The sequence below is a fragment of the Suricata suricatta genome, chromosome 4, assembly GCF_006229205.1.
Source record: "Suricata suricatta isolate VVHF042 chromosome 4, meerkat_22Aug2017_6uvM2_HiC, whole genome shotgun sequence".
Lineage (NCBI taxonomy): Eukaryota > Metazoa > Chordata > Mammalia > Carnivora > Herpestidae > Suricata > Suricata suricatta.
The window spans coordinates 98,665,574-98,674,418 of record NC_043703.1 but is presented as its reverse complement, the minus strand read 5'-3'; positions in this window follow the sequence as shown (position 1 = coordinate 98,674,418).

The window sequence follows — 8,845 nt, the reverse complement described above, 5'->3', positions numbered from 1 at the left end:
TGGTTTTAATTTGCATTCCCTGATGATTAGTGATGTTGAGCATCTTTTCATGTGCCTGTTGGCCATCTGCGCATTCACTGCAGTAAAATGTCTATTCATGTTCTCTACCTATTTTTAATTGGATTGCTTTCTTGTGTTGAGTTACATAAAATCTTTATGTATATTGGGCATTAACCCTTTATTTGCTATATTGTTGCAAATATTTTCTCTTATTCACTAGGTTGTTTTGTTTCTGGTTTTCTTTGCTGTGAACTAGATTTTTATCATGGTGTGGTCCCCATAGTTTATTTTTGCTTTTGTTTCCCTTGCCTGAGGAGACGTACCTAGAAAAATGTTTCTACAGTCAATGTCAAAGAAATTACTGCTTATGTTTTCTTCTAGGATTTTTGTGGTTCCCAGTCTTACATTTAGATTTTTAATCCATCTTAAGTTTTTTTTTTTTCTGTGTGTATGATGTACTTATCCAAAGAAAATGTAAACACTAATTCAAAAATACTAACTTGAAAAGATAATACTCCTCTGGTGTTTATTGCAATTTTTCTAGTAGCAAAGATAGGGACGCAACCCAAATGTCCCTCCATAGGTGAATCAACAAAGATGTGATACACACACACACACACACACACACACACACACACACTGGATTATGACTCAGCCATAAAAAAGAATGAAATCTTGTCATTTATGACAACATGGATGGACTTACATGGTCTAATGCTAAGCAAAGTCAGTCAGTCAGAGCAAGACAAATAGTGTATGAATTCCCTCACATGTGGAATTGAAGAAAACAAAATGGAACAAAAGAATAAGAGGAAAAAAATCCCAGAGTCTTAAATACAGAGAACTGGTGGTTACCCAATGGCAGATGAGTCTGAGCATAGATGGAAAAGATAAAGGGGATTAAGAGTACATGTATCTTGATGAGTGATTAGAAATGTATAGAATTGTTGAATAATTGGATTGCACACCTGAAATGAATCGAAAACTATATGTTAATTATATTTCAATAAAACAAACACATATACACACAATGAGATAATGCCCTTATACCCATTAGGACGGCCCCTATCTAAGTAAACAAACCAAAAAAAACAACGAACTGACAAGGGCATAAAGAAATTCCAATCTCTGTGCATTGATGGAGGCCTGTAATATGGTTTGGTTGGTAGGGATGAATAGTACAGAGGTCCTCAAAAAATTCAAAATGAAACCAACATGGGATTTAATAATCCCACCTCTGGATATATCCGAAAAGATTGAACAGAGGATCTCTAAGAGTTCTTAGTACACCCATGATCACCGTATTATTATTCACAATAGCCACAATGTGGAAACAAGCCAAATATTGATCACCAGATGAATTAATAGAGAAAATATGGTAGATACAGAAAATAGATTATTCTGCTTTCAAAAAGGAAATTGTGTCATATGCTATGGCGTGAATAAAACATAAGAACATTGAATGTGATAGAGGCCAGTCCTAAAGATAAACACTGTCTGATTCTACTTATAGAAGACATCTAAAGTAGTCAAACACATGGAAATAGAAAGTAGAATGGTGATTGCCAGGAGCTGAATAGAGCTCTTATTGTTCATTAAGTATTGAATTTCAGTTTCACAAAATAAAAGTGTTCTAGAGATCTATTGTGCAATGTAAAAATAGTTATCACTATGGAAGTGCACTTAAAAATGGTTAATATGGTAAAATTTATGTTTTTTACAATTAAAAAACAAAAATAAAAATAGTCATCTAGATTTTATTCTTCTCTATCATTACAAAACATTTATCTTGATAAACATAAAAAAGAAATTCTCTTTTCCTCTCCTGCATCACACCTACATCAGAGGTAAGTCATTTCCTTTAGAATTAACTCCTCAAAGTCCATCTTCATTATCAATTCCATTTGAACTTTTTTCAGTAAAACTTACTTGAATCATAATGACTTTGATTTCTCTGTAAAAATTAAAACTAGATCTCTCTTCTTTAAGCCAAGAACTTGTGTTCAAAGATCATAGATACATAGAGATATGATTCTCTTTTTTGAGCCGATTGGTCATGGCTATTGTTATAGCAAAGTATTTTAATAAGAAACAATGGTAATACTATTAGACCATGGGTTGTTTTGAGATTAGAAAGTCTTATTTCTCTATTGAGAGTAAATTCTACATATTGAACTGTGGAAATTTACACTGAAGTCAAAGAGCTTCACTATAATTTTTCATTAATTAAGGGATTTTATTATTCAGCCATTGCAGTAATTTCTTTTTTTTAATGTTAACAATTCCCTAATACACTTGGTTGGTTTATCTGTCCTTTTAGAGTTCTGATTAAATTCTCAGTGTAAATCTTTGCATTTATAAAACAACTTTTATTATTGAGGTTGGAAAAGTATGTTATAAACATATTCTAATCCATAGCAAAGTGGAAATCACAGGAGTATTTTATCCATAATTATGAAATGGAAAAAGCAACTAAAAAATGCCAGATATTCAGATGGTACCATGTAACTGGATTTTTTTCATCATTTCTTCCACATTGAGTAAATTAGCAACCTAAAGCCTTAAGGGTTGAATGTGAAGACCCCTTAAAAGATGAGTTCAGCAAACCCAAATATAAAGTGACATGAGTCAAAAAGAAACTTGACAAGACAGATTAAGACTAAAGTGATATACATTTCCCAGAATTCCCCTCCCTGTAGAGTTACAGATTAATATTGGCCACAAAGAGTCATGTGCATGAGATTTGGGTAATAGAAGTGAAATAGCAACCATACTTTTGTATACTCTGAAGTTTAAGGTAGAGCTTCAGGCAGCTGAGGAATGGACTAGGGCAATACCTAGACTAGCACCTCCTCTAGCTCTCAGATCCTCTCCTTCAGTTTGATTTTTGGGCCCAGGTGTTTGTAGTTTGTGGCAAAGACAACTACTAGTAGTGGATCACTACTCTGAGGCTAGAGGTGGCTTGAGATAGGAAGATAAATTGAGAACCATATCTGAGTGTGATCATAGATTTCTCTGACATCCTATTTTGCTTCCTGAATGAGAGTCTGGCTGAGAAAATGGCTTCAGAATCAAGACTAGACAGAGTCCCGCACAACCTACTCTAATAGTTTCCACAATTAAGTAAAGTTTAATTCCTAAAGTAAATCTTATTGTCTCTCAGTTGATGAGTTGCTTCTGCTCAGATGATGAGGATATGCTTCTCTGATCACATCATGACTAAAATGCCCTGAGGTAACACCTTGCAAGGGTGATAGGTGAATTGTACAAATGGCCTTGTCTTTTGTCATGTAGTTTTACAGCCTCTTTGTAGTGATTCAGTCATGTGACTTTGTGTGACCAATGAGATATTAGCAAATGTGATCCCAACTTGAAAAGCACATGCTCCTTTTTCCTTGCTGTATCTCACAGCAGAACTTGCTTGCTCTGGAATCCCTGTCTTCAGGTAAGAATGTTTAAAGGAAAGGACAAACAGGGAACTAGGCAAGTGCTCATTTCCAAGGTCATGCTAAACTCAGTCTCCCCAAGCTAATCTATCATTGAGCATTTGACAAGCCATAGTGAAGTTAGTCAAGCCTAGCCAAGATTAACAGGACCACTTAGTTTTATCTTCATGAGAAATTTAAAAATGCTATTTAGAGAGTTTTTAATGCACTAGTAACTAGCTAATGCAGTAAGCATATATCAGGTTATCACAAAGAGACATTTCCCAGATATAGGGGCTAGGGAAGAAACTAACACACACTATTTGCTATATCATGCCCTATTCCAGGTATTTAATGCATGCTATTATATTTAATTTACAATATAAAGACATAAAAATGTACTCTTTTCCGCATCTCATAAAGGAAGACAACATGTTATTTGTCTACCATTGGAATCCAGGACTAAAGCCTATGCTCTCACCATGGCATTTATTTCTAGTAACAGGCATGTACTCACACATGTGTATGCACACACAGGTAAATATGCAAGCACTTGCCATTATAAGTAGGGACTGGGTGACTATTTAATAGAGATGAACACAGTGCTGTTAACTCAGAGGCAGGGAATGAAATGTAGAACGTCAGAGTCACACAGCAATTTTCTAAAATAGAGTTTCATCTCTTCATTCTTACGTGATTTCAAAAGACTAAAGGGTTGGTGGAGTTTAAGAGAACATGGAGTGCCTGAGTGGCTCAATTGGTTAAGCATCTGACTTCAGCTCAGGTCATGATCTCACTGTTCATGGGTTTGAGCCCCACTTCGGGCTCTGTGCTGACAGCACTGAGTTTGGAGCCTGCTTCAGATTCTGTGTCTCCCCCCCCCTCTCTCTCTGCCCCTCCCTCACTCAGTCTGTCTCTTTCTCTCTCAAAAATAGATTTCAGAAAAAATTTTAAAAAGAGACCATTCTATTCTTGACTCCGATATAGGAAGACACATTTTTGACTACCTTCCTTTCACTACTGTGAGCCACTAAACAAAGTACTCTACCTCCACAAACAGCTAGAGAACACAGATCTACTCTTTTGGAATCAAGCCCTCATAACTCTGGTCTCCCAAAAACTTCTGGAGACTGCAGAGGAGTCCCAAGCAAAGATTTATTTCCTTCCAACTGTTTCTGGCCTATTTCTCACCATTTAAAAGACATTTACCCTTACATCAATTCCTGTCATGAAGGAAGTAGGGAGGGGAATCTGATAAAGAAACAAGGCTTTCTGAATTGGAAGACACAGGACAGAAAAAATCCAGTATTTGGGCTGAGGCTCCCAGTTGTTTAACTCTGTGCTCTAATAGATGCAGGGAAAACAAGGTCTCCTGCTGGTCTCCACATAATAAAATTTGAAACCAAATAAATACAAAGTGGGGGAATATTTCATCTTTTGAAGGTAACATGAGGGATGCTGCAATGATCTCTCTGAATTTCATCATTAGTGGAATGTCCAAAGATACAGATGAGTGGAGGAAAAAAGGAGACTCTACTCTTGGAATATGGAGAAAAGTTAAAGGAGGAATATTTAGTTTCAGATTTATTTTGGCCCTGTTCATAGCCTAATTTGCTTCAAAACCAGTTTGGTAAATTTAGGACCAGTCTTTAAGCCAAAATAAATACTGTGACTTGCAACATTTAAACTTTTTAGATGAGAAACTAAGAACCGAAGGGAGTGAGTCATTTAAAAAAATGAGTAACATTGCCTTGTATTAATGTTGGGTCATTTTTCCAGGAAGCTCCAAGCATTTGCTGTTATACTAATCTGATTCAATATTCTTGAAGCGCAGAACTCACAGATGATGGAACAGAGACAGATGACAGGAAGTGAATAAATCTTTGTCTTTCAGATTTTTTTGATTGATTGCTTGATTGAGAGAGATCGAGAGTAGGTTCCATGCTCAGTGCAGAGATCAATGCAAGGTTTAATCCCACAACCATGAAACCATGACCTGAGTCAAAATCCAGAGTCAGACATTTAACCAACTCAGATACCACACATATCCCATTTCAGTTCATCTTTAAAAGATAAGCCAAATCACCTGAGTGAGGTGAATGACTGGCAGACTGAAAAATATAGTCAAGAAGATGATGTTAATCACACTTCAGATTTTTAAGGTGTTTAATCTACCTTCCTTGCTATTTTTCACTAAACAGACATAAGTTAACATGGTATCGCCGAAAATTCCCAGAAATGGTTGCCAGGACCACGTTGTTAAATTCTTAGGCCAAACCTGGACTCAAAGGTATTGGCACGTCCCTGTGTTAGGGCATCTAGGGGCAGAAAATAAGATATTGACAATGCATACACACCCGTGCATTAGGTCAGATTTCTGTTTCCATTCATAATTGAATTCCTTACTAGCCTAGTGTTCATATTCAAAAACATCACATTTTCTAGAGAAAGCGATAAATATAGCTCTAATAGTGAAATGAAAAATTGAGCAAACAAAAAAAGATGGCTTTTTCCATGTGTTTTCCCATGTAGGGACCACTTTCAGGCCCTGCTTACATATCCTGCAGAGATTAAAGCTGTTTATAATGGCTGTGTCATCTACTGAGTGAAAACCTCTTGAAAAAACAGACATCTAAACCCATTTCACTCAGGAACTAGAAACTAAATAAATGAAATTAAAACTAACATTTTAAGTTACTTCTTTAAAGATTTACTTTTGTTCTTTTTTAGTTTACCCAAGGCAATAAAAAATTAGTGATCTTATTCGGGTTAATTCCTATCTTTTCAACACAGTCCAGATAGAAAAGTGTACAAACCTCAAGAAGCCAATTTTTCCTGTTTCATTAGTATGCTATTTCGAAGAACATCCGTACCAGATACTATACTATTCAAAACAGTTATTATTTACCCCCTTTTTCTTATCATTTTATTTTATAAAGAAAATAATGATCTCAATAGGACAAAGGACTATTAAATATTCTAAAACAAGGAAAATATCAAGAAAAGTAGAATTGAATTTTCTGTGTTCCTACAACAGTTCTTTGTTTAAAAATCTCATTTTCTATGCCTTTGCTCATTACTAAGGTATGCACAACATGTTTGGACAAATAACTATTTAAAGGTTATACTACTTCTATTTTGTACAACCCTTCCCAATAATATCCTTAAAAACACTCTGTTCCTCACCCATAGAAATTACCACACAAATTCCAAAGGGATAGCTGCCCTGAAATACAGAGTAATTATTGATTTTGTTGCAATTACAAAAGAAAATCCAGTGCGTTTAAGCATCACCTCTTATTACTGCACAATCTAAAGACATCACTTTTAACAACAGGTTACAGACAACGGGACATTTCTTTCCTCTTTGGTTGCTGAGTCAGGCCACATGAAGTCAGTTGTTGCTATGACAACATGTGAAACAGGGAGAAGAGAGCATGTCTGAATACAGACTTTATTCACTTATGATCCTTTTTTGTTTCTTTGATAGGAGGCACATACTTACCTAGAAGAGACAGACATGTATACTTTAATTACCAGATACCCATTTGCATTCATTAATAAAATCAGGTGCCAATCATTTTTACTCAATGCAAAAAACATCAAACCATCGACTTGTAATACATGAACATTTTTTCACCTCTTTGTTTTGCTGTCTGATTAAATGCTACAACATGATGTAAATAACATGTATTTATGTATTCCGTTTCTCTTGTCACAATGTGAAACAGACCCATATGTTAACAATGTAAATAGTTTTCATTATGGCATATTGTAATAAACATTTTACTACTCAATAGTTATAGGAAGCTGAAACAGAGACTGATAAACCAAGGAATGAAAGAGCTACTCAAACCTGTAATTCCCAAGTGTTATAATTCAACCATACAAATTTCTCCTGCACTAAAATTCATCATATACATTATCTGTGCACACACATTTATTTTCAATTTGTTAAAAAAATAGCTGCAGATAGTTTCTACTTTTATGACTACAAGTGATTAAATTACCTGGTAGATAATTGCTTCCTTATTTGCTTTTGTACTTTTTTTTTTTATTACATAATTTACCAAGGTATGGACTATATCTACTAGTCAGTGGCACTTAGCATAGTATCTTCAAAGCTCATCCAGACCATAAATGGCAGGATTTTCTTCTCTCTCATGGCTGAATAATATTCCTGTGTGTGTGTGTGTGTGTGTGTGTGTGTGTGCGCGCACGCATGCACATTTCACATTTTCTTATTCATGCATAGATGAACACTTAGGTTGTTTGCATATCTTGCCTATCATGAATAATACTGCAGTAAATATGGGGATACATATATCCCTTCAAGATTCTGATTTTATTTCCCTTAGCTATATACCTAGAAGTGAAAGTGCTGGAATAAATTAAATTTTTAAAGAGACTTCATAGTGTTTTCTGTAGTTTTGCTGTTCCAATTTATATTCCCACCAAATGTTGACAAGAAAAGGATTCCATTTCTCCACATCTTTGCCAATATTTGTTATCTCTTGTCTCTTTGAGGATAGCCATTCTAAAAGGTACAAAGTGATATCTCATTGTAGTTTTTTTCCCCATAATATTTTATTGTCAAATTGTTTTCCATACAACACCCAGTGCTCTTCCCCATACTTGCCCTCCACCATCACCACTACCTCTTTTCCCCCCTCCCCTTCCCCTTCAACTCTCAGTTCATTCTCAGCATTCAATAGTCTCTCAAGTTTTGCATCCCTCTCTCTCCCCAACTCTCTCTCCCTCCTCCACTCCCCCTGGTTCTCCATTAGGTTTCTCCTGTTTTCCTGTTAGACCTATGAGTGCAAACATATGGTTTCTGTCCTTCTCTGCCTGGCTTACTTCGATCAGCATGACACCCTCAAGGTCCATCCACTTTCCTACAAATGGCCATATGTCATTCTTTCTCATTGCTATGGAGTACTCCATTGTGTACATATACCACATCTTCTTGATCCATTCATCAGGTGATGGACATTTAGGCTCTTTCCATGTTTTGGCTATTATTGACATTGCTGCTATGAACATTGGGGTACATGTGCTCCTATGCATCAGCATTTCTGTCTCTTGGGTAAATCCCCAGCAATAGCATTGCTGGGTCATAAGAGAGTTCTATCAATAGCTTTTTGAGGAACCTCCACACTATGTTCCAGTGTGGCTGCACCAGTTTACATTCCCACCAACAGTGTAGGAGGGTGCCCATCTCTCCACACCCTCGCCAGCATCTATAGTCTCTTGATTTGTTCATTTTAGCCACTCTGACTGGCATGAGGTGGTATCTCAGTGTGGTTTTGATTTGTGTTTCCCTGATGATGAGTGATGTTGAGCATCGTTTTATGTGTCTGTAGGCCATCTGGATGTCCTCTTTGGAGAAGTGTCTGTTCATGTCTTCTGCCCATTTCTTC